General features: G+C 43.1%; 1 protein-coding gene across 1 annotated transcript in view; it reads right to left on the reverse strand.

Moving 5' to 3' along the window:
• ULK4 (unc-51 like kinase 4) overlaps positions 1-17,178 on the reverse strand; it is a 675,609-nt gene that overhangs the window by 203,939 nt on the left and 454,492 nt on the right. The gene's annotated exons all lie outside the window — the stretch shown is intronic.

Raw genomic sequence — 17,178 nt, forward strand, 5'->3', positions numbered from 1 at the left:
AGTAGGGATATGAGGGATCATCTCATCTACTTCTCTCCCCCACACACCTTGAAGATGCGCAGACTGAGACTCAGAGAGGTTAAGTGACCTGCCCAAAGTCACCCTGCACATCCATGGAAGAGCTCAAATCCAAATTCACATTGTCTGACACCACACCTACTAGTCCTTCTTCTCCATCATGTTGTCTTAACCCTTTGTGGTTACCACGGCATCTTCAACATTAAGTGAAGTGGGAAATACAAATGACATTTTGTTACATTTTAGACTATATACCTTTGCTTGTTCTATATTTCTTGCCATCTCCAAATGTGCTCCATTTGTGCTCCAAAGGCCGATGCTGACCCACTCCCAATTTCATTTTCTCATCTATTACCCTAGTGCAGAGCACAATCACACACACTATCATTCATTCCCCATTGGGCCCCTTGGCCGGACCCTCCAGGCAGGCAGTCCCTTTGTGTCCCTCTTGGCATGCTATTTGTCCATACACTGAGACAGACAAACCATGCTGGCAGTTCAATCTCCTCCTTTGGCACTGTTTCCTCATACTCAAAACTTGGGAGTCCTCATCATGTCTACCTACTTTTAGCCTCCAATGCTGTGTCAAGACAGGAAAGGATTTCATACCAATGATTACACTTTGGATAAAATTCACAAAGTCAGTGTGTTGACTCTTCTAGGTATACATTTGGGAGAGCGGGCACTGGTTTCCTATAAATGAAATTTACCCACTACTCAGGGAAGACTTTGTGGTAGTGGGTGGTAGGGGAGGGCTGAAATCATCTTCACTTAAGAATGATCCTCAGGGTTATGGTAGAGTCCTTGGAGGGCTGGTTCAGAACATACAGGAGTAATAAATTACAAACCACTTCAGATATACTGTCTTTGGGGACCTGTAACCAGGAATAACTGAGTTCAAATCCAGCTTCAGACACTTATTAGGTGTATGACCCTGGGCAAGTCACTCCACCTTTGTCTGTCTCAGTTTCCTCTTCTGGATAATAATAGCACCTAACTTGTAGAGTTACCATGAGGATAAAAATGAAGCAATATTTGTAAAATGTTTAATATGGTATATGACACATATTAGGTGCTTAATAAATCTTGCTAAATCTAAATCTTAAAAAAGATACCTGGACCTTCTCTGTACTTCCCTATCCTTTAATGCTAATGCCTTCCCCATATTTCTGCCCAAAGACTCCCACATACGGAAATTCAGTGTGCATTCCCTTTTCTATAATACTACCTCTCCACTGAGTTTTTTTCCCCTTTTCCTTAAAATTATAGGTGGGATATGGCTCCTATGTTGCCCCATCCTTGGGAAAGGCAATTTCCTGGGCTTACCGTCTACAATTTCAGCTGGCTTGAGTCTTAACAGCTTTGGTATAGCCAAGAGAAGGTCAGGGGTGGAGCGAGCAATTTTATAAGGATCCCTTAGGGTGGGGGAAGAGAGGTGCTCACAAGGGGACTTTTAGAGATGAAGTGCAGGAGATGGACACATGTAGGGGTACAGGAGAGAAGGTGAGGGGCCAGGGAACACAAGGGTGAGAGTGATGTGGCTGGTACAAGCAGGTATTAAGTGGGGGAGAAGGGTAATTAGACTTGACTAAGTAGAACCTATTTGGTAACTGAATTCCACTGGAGACCCTCAGACACAACACAGCACCCCTCTGTTTGCATTAAGCCTTGGGAGGAATGTGCTCTTCATTAATTAGAGAGAGAGCCTCCTCCCACTGCCAGAAAGTCCACTAGAACTGAACTGAGCCTCCCTCAAGAGCCCTCAATAGAACCTCCTGCGGTGGAAAGGGGTTGGAAAACACAGTGTGCCATGGTTGTGACAATGAGGGGCTACCAGTGAGAACCACAGAAGACTGAAGCTGGCACCGAGAGCAAGAAGAACTTTGTGATGAGCTGCAGACAACGTGCGGTCAGGGACCGATCTGCCCACCCCAAATACTAGCTGTGCATACTCAAAAAATCAGCGTGATTTCTGTGCTAGAGGAAAGGGGACAGGAGAATACACTTTTACCCTTTAGATGGTCACAGAGAACGACATGCGGGAAGCTAGGTGGTGCCATAGCGTGCAGAGCACTGGCCTGGAGGTTGGAAGCCTCTGAGTCTTGGACGTTCCATCCTCTTGACTTTTTTTTTTTGAGAATAGAGACACTTGATTTTCCCTGGTCCTGCAGTCTCTTGCCATCCTCTGAGTACGAATCTCCCTGACTGCAAATCTGGTCTCAGGTACTTCCCGGCTGTGTGACCCTGGGTGAGCCATGCAACCTTGTTTGCCTCGGTTTCCTCATCTGTCAAATGAACTGTAGAAGGAAACGGCAAACCACTCCAGTGTCTCTGTTAAGAAAATCCCAAATGGGATAATAAAGAGTAGGACACGACTAAGTGCCTAAATGACAACCACAATAACTAGAAGAGAACAAAACATCCCTTTAAAGAAATACTTAGAGACAGAAACAAAGAAGGAAAAGGAACCAAAGACACATACACTAGCTGATTTAAGTCTCACAATGACCTTGTGAGGGAGGATACGAGAGGCTTCCTTATCTCCATTCACTGATGAGGAAACTGAGGGTCAGAGAGACTGAGTGACTCATCCAGGATTGTAAAGCCAGCAAGACAGAGGTGAGGTCTGCATGACCTCATAGTCGCTGCCAGGCTCGGATGAGATAATGCACGCAGAACACTTTGCACACTTTAATGTGCTCTCTAAGTCTGGTGGTGGTGGTGTTCTTCTCATTGCTAGTATTTCTATCTTTGAATTAGAAAAGATGGAGCTGCCATTGGTGATCTTTGAAAAGTCATGGAGGATGGCAGAGAGGCCAGAGGACTAGAGGAGATCAAATGTCTCAACTCTCAAAAAGAGCTAAGAGGATGGAATCTTCAAACTATGACCAACGACCAAACTATGGGCCAATGACCCTGATTTTAATTCCTGGAATTATTCTAAAATAGGGATGATTCTTTTCTCACACGTCTGCAAACTTGTTTTTAAAATATGCTGATAACTATCTTTCAACATGGTTGGTTTTCTTTGTAATCCTATGTAGTTATTTTATTCATATGAAAACAGTCTAAGGAGGACTCCATAGACTTCTCTAGATTGCCAAAGGGGTCCGTGACATAAAAAGGTTAAGAACTGCTTTTCCAGAATGTGCCATTAAAGCGAAGGCTAATAAACATTTAGAAAGTGAAACAGTAATCACAAAGAACCAGGATGACATCATCATGAAAGAGTAATGACTTAATTTTCTGTTTTGCAGAAAATTTGGGCAATGAAGTAGATACAGCTTTTCAGCAAACCATTTAACAAAGTCCAACCTGCATTATATCCACACAGTCAAAATGCCTATAAGGGCAAGGTCATAATGCAGTTAGGATTTAGAACTAGTATAGATAATGTTATGACCCTAACCTCACACACAAGTTGACATTCTGGCTCTGAGCCCACTTGTAGCCTCACCCCAGGTGCTTTCTTCCTCATGAAGAGACTTGTAGGGGCATAGAATTATGACATTCAGATGTAACTTCTGTAAGGGTTTACCATCAATGCCCCCAAATGCCAGAATCTTCCCATGGGGACGTTATAACGTCCAGTGGCCAATCAATTTCACTGTCTGGTTGTACAGGCTGAGGATGCCTGTCTCGCATACAACCTTACATCTCCTTGTCCTCATATTCCCAAAATCCAGGTTCGCCATGGGGTAAATCCAAATGCCCTGGGTACCTACAAATGAGCAAATACCAAATTGCCAGGTATACACACCCTCCCATTACTTAGGGATCCATTCCCAAAGCATATCCCCACTCACTCATAATATCAGGTGACTCATATTCCCTCAGGTTCCACACAATTGCATCACTCTCTCTCACTCTCTCTCTCTCTCTCTCTCTCTCTCTGATTTACACTACTAATCATTCTAAGCACAAAACCGACTCTCCTCTCATACTTGATTCATCATTCCCTTTGTAGGCCCTCCAAGGTTAGCATTGGCCATTCCTGTCATCTCCATCTCAGAGAATCTCTTTCTTCTTTCCAGACTCAGTGTAAGCACCACCTTCTAACCAAAGGCTTTCCTGATTTTTCCTAATGCTAATACCCTCCCTCCAAGCTACCTTGTATTTAACTACATATTTACAGAATCACAGAATTTGAGAAATGGATGGGACCTCAGCAGCCATCTAATCTAACCCTTTTACAAAACGAATCTCCACTATACCGTATCTGCCATGTGAACAACCTGCTTCTGATGGAAGACTTCAGGGAACACGCACCTCTAGAGGTTATTCAATCTCGTTATTCAATTTATTCTGTATATGCTTATACTTTTGTGGGCAGTGAGGTGGTACAGTGGATAGAATGCTGGGCCTGGAGTCGAGAGGACCTGAATTCAAATCTAGCCTCAGACACTCACTAACTGTGTGACCCTGTTTGCCTCAGTTTCCTCATCTGTCAAATGAGTGCAAGAGGAAATGATAAATTACCACAGTATCTTTGCCAAGAAAACCCCAAATGGGGTCACGAAGAGTCAGACATGTTTGAACAGCTTACATTTGTACTTATTGTCTCTCCCATTAAAATACAAAGATTATTTCATTCTTTGAAAACATGTCTCTAATATCTAGCAAACGGTAGGTACTTAATAAGTGCTTTTTACTGACTGATGATGATGAAATAATACAAGAAACCAGGGAAAATTGCTGACATCGATATTGTTTACAGAAAACTAACAAAGCGAGAGGAGAAAAACTAAAAATGTGGTTGGACCATATGAAAGTAAGACTAATTATAGTTGTTTCTGTGAACCGCTACCGTTTGTGCCTAATTACTGTGTAGCTCGATGATGATTATGTGTATCATTAAATGTCAGATTAGCTGCTGTAATTTTTATTTGATTACAGCTGTAAGCTCCATACATGCGTATTCTGCCTTCACACTTTGGTGCTGATGGAGCCTGGCCTCCCTCTCCCTTCCAACTTTACAATATTCAGAAGGGCACTGGATGGCATCCTTCCAGATGAGCACAAGTAGGTTCTGTCCCTTCTTTGTGGCAGGACCAACAAAGATGTGCTCCTGGTGGATCTTAGAAAGGCCGCATCAAAACAAGGCAGCAAGAGCAGCCCTAGTCCTGCTGCTGACCCTGGGATTCTTCTGCTCCTCATTGGGTTCTCCGGTTTGGAAATCAGAGGAAACTAATGCGGGCCAAGGAACAGAGGAGAAGACAGCTGGGAAGAACAATGCCCAGCAGGAGCTCCATGCCTCCATTAACCAAGAGAGTGGACCTCGAGACTACAGGATCACAGGTCTTGAACTGATGTACCCTCAGAGTCACCATTTTAGAGATGAGGACGTGGAGGTGAAAGGAAGTTAATGACCAAGGTCACAGAGCCAGTGAGGGGCAGGGGGGTCTTAAGTCAGTTCCTCTGCCTCCAAATCCAGTGGGTTCTGTCATGTTACTTCAGAGAAAGATGATGATGAGGTGTTGTCATCTATAAGTCTTTACAACCTGGCTCAAATTTGCTTTGAAAAAGCTTTTAACTGGAAGCAAGACTTTCTTGCTGATGAATGTCTCTCTAGATTGGAGGAGGATGAGTGAATGTTGGCCAGTCTGATGAGTCTCTTCAAGTACCCTCTTTATTCTTCCAGACTGATGACTGCACACTTTGTATGACCCTACCCTATCTCTTCTCTGGTCTCAGAGAGGGTGCAGCCCTATTCCTAGCTGTCACTAACTGCTCATATATGGATCTTGCTCCATCAAGGAGAAAAGCAAAGGGAAGGAAATAAGCATTTATACAATACCTACTATGCACCAGGCACTGTGCTAACTTTACAAATCTCTCATTTGTTCTTTGTAACAACTTTGGGGGGTAGGTACTATTATTATCCCCATTTTAGAAGGAAACTGAGGTAAATAGAAGATTTACCTGTCCAGGGTCACCCAACTAGCAAGTGTCTGAGGCTGGATTTGAACTCAGGTCTTCCTGACTCTAGGCCTGGCACTCTATCTTCTAGTTGCCCAAAGAACGTGAAAACATGGTTTGGAGTTGCGAGACAGAGGGACAGGTGCAAAACAAAGAGATCTGTAATCAGAGGAATTTTAGAGTCCAAGAATACGGAAGGAGAACATTTGTGAAGGACGACAAAGTCAAGGTATGATAATCTCTGTGTGTGGCTGAAGCTGAGGAGAGAAGGAAATGAGTAAATTGAGAAATTGGGAGGTTAGAGATTATGTATGTTGAAGTCCCTTAGTATGAGGAAGGCAAGGTTGGGAAAGAAAGACTTTGAGCCAGGCATTAAATTGAGGGAAGGATGGAGAGAGTCCTAGAGACTGATAGACAACAGCCATCAGAGTTTTGATTGAAGGAGAAAAATGGAGTGAGGGACAGGTTACTGAGTGATGGCAGTAAGAGAGCCTGGAAATGGCAGTGGGACACAAAGCATATTCCACCTCCTCCACTGACAGTGCGAAAGGGCTACAAAGACCGGACAAGGAAGTTGGGTCATCAGGAAGGTCCAGTTCTCAGGAGTGCAAGAAGATGGAGGGAGCAAGAAATGAAAAGGTTTGAGAAGAAAGCAAGTTGGTTACTGATGGAGAAAGCATTCACGAGAGCACAGTGAAGAGGGTGGATAGTTTTAGAGTGGGATTGAGGGGCACAAGGGTAGAACAACAGGGACCCAGGGCTCAGAATCACTGCAGTGGGGAGCATAGGATGATGTGTGAGTGCATTAGTCATTGAGGAATGATTTCAGATAAATTTTCATTGCCTGTAGGGGTTAAGCCTTGGGATGGAGTTATCCCAGGGTATCTGATACATGTGTTTACCTGGGAGGCAGGGGAGGGCCATGTTGTGGGGAGTGGAAGGAATGCATGGACATCAGGGATAAATAGAGGCTGGAGGAGGCTGGAAAGGGTGGTTGACACACAATGGAGTGGAGGCCAGGAAGCCCTCTTCTTCAGGCACAGAAGAGGCTCTTCTCATTTCAGGACTCTCCAACACACTACTGTGGTTTTCGGTAGCTCTCTCCAACTTAACCCAAACCCTCCTTCAACTCCCACTCCCCTCTTTTCAATTCATGTTAGTTTTTTGAAGATATTAGGTTAGTAGTCCTTATCCGATACTGGATTCTAATGCTTTGATCTCCTTCAGATAGACTGGTAGTATGATAGTCATCATTTGGTGAAGTGTACAGACATCAATTACTAAGAGAAAGATGATTGTATTCACTTAATCATTTGCAAAACTGCATACTGAAGGTGCCAGAATGCTCAGTAACTCTCTATGCTTCTGTCATGGTATATGTGGGGACCCCATGGCAAGAGATAAGGCCATGAAGGTGACCTTGTCAACAACTCTTGGCAGTAAAAAACATTGTTCTCAGAAAGTTTGGGGAAGGATAGCTCTTGAAGTTTCAAGATTGCTTCATTCTTGAGTTTAATTAATTTCACAGATGTTTCTATGAGAATGAACTGAATTTACTTGGTAAAATATATCATGGTGCAAAAAACAGGTATTTGTACACTGAGTTTCACCATCAATAATAAAGGTTTTCATATGACTAAAGAGAAAGGTTCCAACTTAGTGGTAAATCCCTGATGTTGTTCTGAAGTATGGGAAGTATGAAGAACATTGTCATTTTACTTGTAAACTGAACAAATTTGTTCTGTATATCAAAAGAGAAAGACATAAGTGGATTGAGTGCTACAAAATTTTTAAGTTATTTTTCTAGTCAAAATTATACTTTATCGGTCAAGTGCTTAAAGCTAAGAAATATTCAAGATTTTTACAAAACAATGAAGAGCAACAGGCCAATGGGAGCATGGGCTGTCTAGCTCTAGGGTCATGCTCTCTGATCAGTATGCAGCAAGCAAATACTCTGGAGCTCTGCTATTTTATAATACCTATGGCTCATGCTCTTGGGTGTCTGAAAGTGTATAACTACACAATTGATCATCAGGAAAGCCTCCTAAAAGCTTATCTGTAAGAAAAATGTCAAGAAGACTGGATAGAAAATGGCTGAACTAGGAGAATTCTGTACCAGCACCAGAAGGAAGGGTAGAAAAGGAAGTCTACAGCTTTCTGGATGGGAAGGAAAAGCAGTGCTTTATTAAGGCAGCCCAGGGTATCAGAGGAAGCTAAAGCTGTAGTAGAGATGATTGATATTTCCTAAACAGAAGAGCGAAAAGCATTAAATTCTGGGACAAGTATTTATGAACCTAAATGCGGGGATAAACAATACAGCAGAGTCAGAGCCAAGAAAGCAGAATGGTAAGAAGAGGAAGTGAAGCTTAGCTCTCACCCATGCCTCCACAAAGCTAGAGAAAATAGACGTGACCTGATGGGGTCCTGATTGGGATAGCCAAGAAAAAAGTCACAGGGAGCCATTTTTCCAGCCTGGATCAGCATGAGGAGGTAGAGAGACGTCCCTGAGGTCTACCAGCAACACATGGACAATTCTCACAGAGGAACTGAAAAAGGAGCTACACCAGGGAAAGAAGAGCTCCCAAACCCAAGGAGAGGAGTCTGACCTCATGCAGGATGTAAGAATGCTGAGACAGTGAGCAGACCAGTCTGGGAGCAGACCAGACCAAGCCGTCTCCAAGAGCCCAACATGACACAATGCTCAATACTCCATCAAAGTAGCAGGAGAAACCAACAGGATGGATGTGTACTCAGCCACGACTCCCTCTAGAAGGGCACAGAACCGAGTAAGTAGGCTGGAGAAATAATCCAAGTATCCAATCCAAAGAGTTACAATAGTGGCAGGGACACTGAAGAACCAGTCTTAGAAGGAAAGAGTGACTCCAAAACATTTACAAGCAAAGTCTCAAAGGAAAATATAGCCTGTACACAACAGAACTCCTGGAAGAGAACACTCTCACTTTATAGAAGAAGAACCTGAGACCTGGATAGAAATGTTTAAGTCACAGTGGTAGTAAATGGCAGAACCAGGATCTGAACCCAAGCCCTCTCTTTCCATCCAAATCCAACGTCCTCTTCCACTACATGCCTTTCCCACTGAGACTAAGAAAACATAATTCGGATAAATCGCACACACCTAGTAAGACCAAGGTGAGAGCTCGGCTTCCCAAATAGGCCAGGTAGCTTGCTTCTTATCCATGGCCCAAAACTTAGGGATGTATGTCAGTCATCAGATGGGGAACCTGGCACATGGATGCTTCCCTTTATGGCTGACCAAATCAAAACACGGAATGTAAGGAATAGGAGGCAGTGGCATAATTTTCAGTCATACAACATCACATTTCAGAAACAATTGGAGGAAAAACCTCTAGCATTGGGTCAGGAACCTGAATAACTCACCTTCTTAGGTAGATAAATACTTAGCAAACACTATTTAGAATGTGTGGGAGAAAATATCTCTTTTCACAGAAAAAGCTCCAACCCTCTTCTAAACTAATAACTTAAAGAAAGAAAATAGAAAATAAATGGAAATTAGTTTCCCCTACACTTATTAACTTGATTTGGCAACACAAACCCACCCTACCCCCAACTGCCTCCATTTTGCTCTAAAACAGATTCAGTCTCAATGTGATCCAATAAGGGTGCAATCATCAACAAAAGCCAAACAGTGGCAAGTCAGTGGAGAACTGAAGAGAAGAGGAATAGGTTAGTTATCTGGACTAAGTGGGAGTTAACATTTAAGTACACCTTCTGGGGACTAGTACTGCACATAGTAGGGAGACTAGAGGAGTGGGATGAGGTCTTTATTTTTCTGAATAAGGAGGAAATGAACAAAATAACAAAATATGAGTGGTCAAAACTAAACGAAAAAGACAAACAAAATGACTAAATGCTACCCTTGGATACAAAATCTTCAAAAATGAAAGCAGAGTGACCTAAGAAGACCTTTCTGGGTTGCAAAGCCAGTAGAAAGCAGGGCAGGGTGACCAGCTCAGAATTTCCTCTGAGGGGTAAATCAGCTTCACTTGATGCACAAACTGACAGGAAGGAGGTGTTTTCTTATGGTGGGATTTGGAGTAGGTCACTTCATCTGCCTGGGCCTTTGCTTCTTCATTTGCGGAATGATGTGCTGGAATCAGCTACTCATGATCACTAAGGTTTCTTCAATCTGAGTCTGTGAATACTTGGAAAAGCTATTACTATAAGATGTAAAAAAAACCCCTCTTTGCTTTTGTTTTATTATTTTTGCCATCAATTCATTTTCCATTTGTATCCCCAATGATCACCACAGGGCCCAGCACATAGTAGGTGCTTAACAAATGCTTGTCTGATTAATTGTAGTGATTAATAATAATAAAAAACAACTTTTAGCAAACCCTAAAAGGGGGAGGCTTATGAGCTTACTCTGGCATAGTCGAAAAGGGGGAGAAATTGAAATGGTCCCATTCTGCCATAGGCCATGACCTAGAGGAGCTTAAGTAGTTAGCCTTTCCTGGAAATATGAGAACAATTCTCTTTTCTTTTCTTTTCTTTTCTTTTCTTTTCTTTTCTTTTCTTTTTTTTTGGAAATGAGGGGAAAGTGGGCTATAATTCACCTCTTGGAATGCATTAATTATCTGGTAACAAAATAACATCCCAGCAGTATAGCTCGACTCCTAATTTTCTCTTCCTTAGAGAGCTCAAGGAAATGTAATATTTAGGTCAAAACAATTACCTCGGTATATCTTTTCTTCAGGAGCCATAGTCAACCTATTTACTCTAAATTTCTCAGGTTTTGCACAAATATCTCAGCATAAAACACCTAACATGTATATTACAAATATAGTTAATACTTTGTGAGTAAACAGATTTCAAATTTTTTTAAGATAATCACTTCTACTTTCATAGAATCATATCCCTGGAAGAATTCTTAAGGGTCCGACTAGTTCATTCCTCTTCCCTTAGGCAGGATTCCACCAAAATCATCCTAGATAAATGAAAACGAAGGATTGTCTTTCTCTTTCTCCTCCTCCTCCATCCCCTCCCTGTAGGGAAGGAAATTCCGCCTTCACACTGTACCTCTTCCAGTTTTTAACAATCTTTGTAAAATTCATCTTTTGCGTGTATGTGCCCTAGTTAGGCTCCCCATAGGCTTATTACAATTTTTCTTTAACACAGATGTAGCCATAAATATTTGGCACTCTGTGCACTAGAGGAAGTATACCAAAGTTCTCTCTCCTGATCATTTAAAAGCCTAATTAATTCAATGATGATACGTAGTGCAATACAGATTACTCAAATGAGGTATCTTAATACAAGAAATGATCTGCAAAGGGGTCCATCCTGGAGATGCATTTTCTCCAGGTATCAGGTGGTCTTTATAGGTGATCTCTCCCATAACATGGGTCTACTAATATGAACATTACAGATGAGGTCATAATGAGATTTCAGAGGAAATGCTCAGTGTGGCAGGTGTATTAGCAGTACATTTTGCGGGGAAGAGGTAATAAAAGAATGAGAATGGACATTATGAGAATACAACCTGAACCAGGTTAAGTGGTTGACAGTCCTGGCTCTGATGGAGACTAGCTGTGTGCCTAGGAGCAAACTCTTTAACCTTTCAGGGCCTCAGTCTTCTCACCTGTGAAATGAGAACGTTGCTATATAAAAGGACTTGCATCCACTTTCCAAGAAAAACAGTGCGGCACAGAGGAAATTTACAGAGTACTTGTTAACTGGGCCCAGAGTTGCGTCCATATTTGAACAAAAGGACAGGAACGAGCAGACTGCTTTTGGAGAAAAACACAGTTTATTTTAAGGACCACAAATGTCCTCCTGAAACAAAGACCCATCATTTTACAACCAATATTTTTCAGGTGGTGATGTATGAATTCAAGTTAAGGGTCACTCAAACAAAAATGGAAAGGCATAGGGCAGATACAAGCAGCCTGCAATACGCTGTTCCATTGTTTGTCATGTCTGACTTTTTGTGGCCCCACTAGAGTTTTTCTTGGTAAAGACACCGGAGTTTGCCAATTCCTTTTCCAGCTCATTTTACAGATAAGGAAACTGAGGCAAAGAGGGTTAAGTGGCTTGCCCAGGTCACACAGCTAGGAAGTATCTGAGGCTAGATTTGAACTCAGGGAGATGAGTCTTCCCGAGTCCAGGCCCAGCACACTATGAACTGTGCCACTGAGCTGCCCTTGCAACACATTATAAACAAGGAATAGTGAAGAAAGAGTGGTGTGAAGGAAGTGCACAAAGACACGTATGACAAGGAAAGATAATGCCCTGTGGCAATAGCTAGGGATAATTAATGGATGGCTGGTGTACTTTATTGGCATGCTCGAGATGTCAGAACTTGAGAAAGATTCCTAGAACATTAAATGGACACTCAGTGGCAAACAAATGGGAGGACAAGGGCATAAATGACAGAGAATTCAATCCGATACCAAATTTTGTCATTTCTACCTTCACAACATATCTCCTATATGTCACTTTCTCTCCACTTGTAACAACGCCACCCGGGAGCAAATCCTCATTGTCTCCTACCTGAGCTATTACAATAGCCTGCTTTGGTTTCCTTATCACACAGCTTCCAAAGGGATCTTTCCAAAGTGCAGGTCTGAACATGTTGCTACCTTTCTCAATAAACTATAGTGGCTCCCTTTTACTATGATCAAATAGGAAATTTTCTGTTTGGCTTTTGAAATCATTCACAACCTGGTTCCTTCCTATTTCTCCACTCTTCTCATTATTCCCCTATACACACTTTGTGATCCAGTGATCCTGGTCTTCTTGCTCCTTGTTCCTCAAACAAGATATTCCATCTCCTGACTCCATACATTTTCAATAGCTGTCCCTCATGCCTAGAATTCTCTTATCCTTCATTTCTGCCTTCTGGGTTCCTTGGCTTCCTTTAATATTCAGCTCAAATTCCACCTTCTGCAAGAGGCCCTTTCTAGTCTCCTCCCCCTCCTACAAGCCTGCTTCCTACTCTCCCCCTGCTAGTGCCTTCCCTCTGAGATTCTCACTCATTTACACTATATTTATGATATCCCAAAAGTCTTAATGCAGTTTTAAGCTTAAATGAAATTAAAACTACACTAAGATATTTGGCACACCTCATATCTTGTAGTGACATAATTCTTTGCATATTGTCTCCCACATTAGAATGTGTGCTCCTTGAGGTCGGGAGCCATGTTTTTCCTTTTCTTTACCAATGCTTAGCACAATGTCTGGCACACAGTAAGTTTTTAATAAATGCAGCTTCACTGACTGACAGGACGGGTTAGCATGAATGAGTTACAATCTGCACAGCAGGAGGCAGTACCCACAATAACAAGATCACAGACCCACCAGAGTATCTGGGTATCGGCGTTGAGAGTCATGATTGTTTTCTCATTTCAGAAGAATGTAGAAGAAATTATCAAAGGAAGAACCCAAAGACCTACATAGAAAAGGCAGCGATGACAAGAGTATGGGTTGGAAAAAAGCCTTATTGCAAAGGAGAATCCCCAGTGAAGGTGTTATTGGAACATGAGCAGAGCAGCTCCGGGCAAACAGGATGGAAGAAGTCACGTGAAAAACATGATTTGTTTTATGAAGGGAAGTGGGAAACCTGCGGCTCTGCACCTCAGGCCACACGGACGGATGGACCTGGAGGGTCCAGGAGAGCCCTCTGTTGTGCAATCAAGCCTCCTGAAGGGCCTCGTTGGGGTCACAATGCTTAGGAGGGAGGGACAGAAAGGCACGATGAGGCACAGCCTTTGCCTTCAAGAAGCACAGAGACTCACAGAACAGAACAGAATAGAATCTCTACATCTGGAAGTGCTGTGGGCTCTAAGATCCAATTCAATCTAGTTCAGCAGACACTGCACTAGGTGCTGAGGGGACAAAGATAAAACTGACAAGTGTCACCCTCCTCAAGGAGTAGAACTGGGAACCCTCTTAAAGGGGCTCGACCCTCTTATTTTACGGATGAGGAAATGGAGGCCCAGCAAAGAGGAAGTGACTAATGCAAAGTCATAGAAGTAGTGCAGGGAGGAGCCAGGACCGGAATCTAGCACCTTCTCCACTGACTCTCACTGCCACATGTCAAAGAGTCACACGCAGTTCCAGAACCATGGATCACACAGCTCTGGTAATGAAAATAAATGGCAAAGGAGGGAAATAAATGAATGAAAAAGCATTTATTAAGTGTTGACTATGTGTCAGGCACTCTGCTAAGCAATAATGATACAAATATAAAAAGAGAACTTATGAACTCACATGCAAATTGGGGAGACCACCAAGAGGGAAATGGCACTTTGTTCAGGGAAAGGACAGGGATGTTTAGATGGCCCAGGGAGGAATAGATTGACATGGTTCCAGAACTGGAGGAGGTAGGGGTAAGAAGAAACCTTATGTGCTATTGCAAGCCAGTTGGGGAAACTGTGGAGAGGCTGGGAAGGAATAAAGTGAAGCCTGGTGGCTGGGCTGTCCTGAAACGGTGATCCTGACAGGAGGAGAACCCCGAGAGAAGGACCTGCTAGGGCAGGTGTCTACTGACAGAATTCAGGGAGCTGGTGAACTTGGATGGGAAAAAATGTACATTTTTATTTCACTCTAACTGAAAGCAGGATTTCCTTCAATTTTTTTTTTTTTAAAAACCATGATACTGAGAAAGGAATAGGTTTTCCCATATTGCCAAAAGGGTCCATGACACAAAACAAAGTTAAGAACCCTGCTCTGGGGCAAGACTCCACTGAGCTCCACTGGTCCTAATCCTCAGGAGACATCTCCAGGTCATGATGGCTCCACTGAAGCTCCTCCATGTTTCCTGAGAGCCCACAGAAAGTTCCCTGGGCCAGGCCACCCAGAAGCCCCAAGTTCTCTAGCTATAGGTTAGACAGCATGGTGCCAGAAAAAGAACCCGACTGTCTATTAGGAGTCTGCTAACATGTGAGCTCCTTAAGGGTGGGGATGGGTGAGATTCTGCCTTGGTATCCCCTGCCTAATGACTTGCATATCACCAGTGGATGTTTAAAAACCACGTGTCAAAATGAACTGAACAAGAAAGGTGTAGGCGCTGGAAGAGTGTTTTTAACTGTCACTTGGGTCAGGCATGAGTCCATTCTGCATATTTTGTTAAATTAAATAAAACCTCTCATATTAGAAAATGAAAGAATTAAAAATCATTAGCAAAGGAGTTAAGAGAAATAGACTAATCCTAGCTCTGTTTACAGCTCTGTGAACTTTGACAAGTATGAGCAATAGATGGAAGTTAAAAGCCCTGGGTTCTAATCCTGGCTCCATCACTTAGGACCTTGGGCAAGTTACCCGAACCCCTGTGAATCCTGGTTTCTTCATCTCTAAAATGACTGGATTGGATGATCTCTAAGTGCTTTACTTGCTCTAAATATATGGGCCTAAGACGCTTCAGCCCTCTGAACCTCAGTTTCTCATCTATAAAATGAGGTAAGCAGCCTGGATGATTTCCAAAGTCTCCTCCAGATCTCAAATCTGATGGGATCTCTCCAGTGCCTGGACATGAGCAAAGCTGGAGTGTATGGCCCTGGGCAGTCTGACAATGAGGTCAGATGAATGCTTGATGGTCTGTGACACCAAATGTGAGGGGAAACGAGCTTTGGAAGACAAACGTGAAGACTAAATTGTACATGCTCACTCGTGTCCTGAAGCAGTCAGCCTCTCTGCCCCCAACCACCCCGACACCTAGAAACTGTGCATGAAGATTTCCAGTTCTGCACTTTGGGGGAGCATTCGTGCCTATTTAACAAACAACCCTCTCCTGCAGAGACATGCCCATCTGCTCCAGGCTCCCAGAAAATGACAGCCTCGCATCTCTATTCTCCCTCCACTTCAGAACCATCAAGCCGCCTCCCAAGGCAGCACATGTTCCGCTCTAGGGTAGAGAATCGAATCTCCATTTCAGGTGCCCGTGGTTGCACTGCCGCCAGATTTTTCCCATTAATGGTCTGTCACGGTTGTTAGGTTTACTGAGAAAGACACTTACTCAACAAGCAATTCTGAAAGACTCTGATTCTCTGCTGCTGATGCTGTTACTGCTGCTGCCACTGCGGAGGAAAGAGAGGGCCAGCGACTCCCTCCCGGCCCCTCAGTCCAATCACTTGAAGGATGTAATTAAACAGGGTAATCAGGGTAACTATTACAAACACTGTAATCAATCCCAGGTTCATCAAAGACGGTTTATGCTGCAGATCCTGGCATAATGGAGGCATGTCTTAATCAGTTATATCTCTTAATTAAGTCTCTTAAGAAACTGAATATAACTATATAAAAGAAGGAAGTAAAATAGCTCCTTCCCTTCCCCTTCTTGAAATGGAAAAGCTGGGTAAAGCACGTGTGGAGGTGGTTCTTTTTTTTTTTTTTGTTAAGAGATTGTTTAATTTTGTCCTTGAGACAAGAGGGAAAAAAGCCCTTCATTGAGGGCTGATTCTTAAGCTGGCTGCTGCCCGTGCACACCTCGGCTCTGCCTCCAAGGAGGCCATTGCAATTTATCAACCAAAAAACGCCTTCCATGCTACGGACATCCCCAAATTAAAACCAGGGGCTTCCCATCTCAAACACTTCCCTTTGGCAAGAGCATTTCAAGAGCTGGGGATGCGTGCAAGGCAGCGGCTCTTTCAGCTTGGTACCATGTCAGCCTGAAGGGGGGATTGGTTCACTATTTTTCTATTTTTTTCTGTCAGTCACCAGCTTAAGAGACCCTATAATGTGGACATCATGGAACAAGAGCTTAACTATTAAGCTAAATACCACAGCCATTATGACTGAGGCCATCATGATGAGCCCTGATGGAGAATTCCATCGGGAGGGGAAGCAGAGAATGCCGTTGACCACAAAAGGGATTGTGAGGTCAACTCTAAGCTAAATTATATTTTTAAAAAGTCACCAGCAGAGCACAGCTTGATTTGATTTACAGCTGTGTAAATAAAGATGAAGGTTTTTTAAAAAATTGGATATGTTTCTGCAAAGAGGGGCAGTAGAGTGCAGTGGGGGTAGGGAGGTGGCCTCAGAGGCAGCAAGACCAGGGTTCAAGTCCCTCTCATGACACATAGAGACTGGCTGAGGCACCCTGGGCCAGTTTCAGTGCCCAAAGAAACTCAGTGAGACTATCAGTTGCAACACAATTGCATATCTACATTGGTGGAAGGAATTTCCTCACCAGGATCTCCATAAAATGATGAAATCACAGGTCCACATCAAAAAACACGAATTTTACTCCAGAATATCTTGTTT

Source organism: Trichosurus vulpecula, chromosome 5, assembly GCF_011100635.1.
Source record: "Trichosurus vulpecula isolate mTriVul1 chromosome 5, mTriVul1.pri, whole genome shotgun sequence".
In the NCBI taxonomy this organism is placed as follows: Eukaryota; Metazoa; Chordata; class Mammalia; order Diprotodontia; family Phalangeridae; genus Trichosurus; species Trichosurus vulpecula.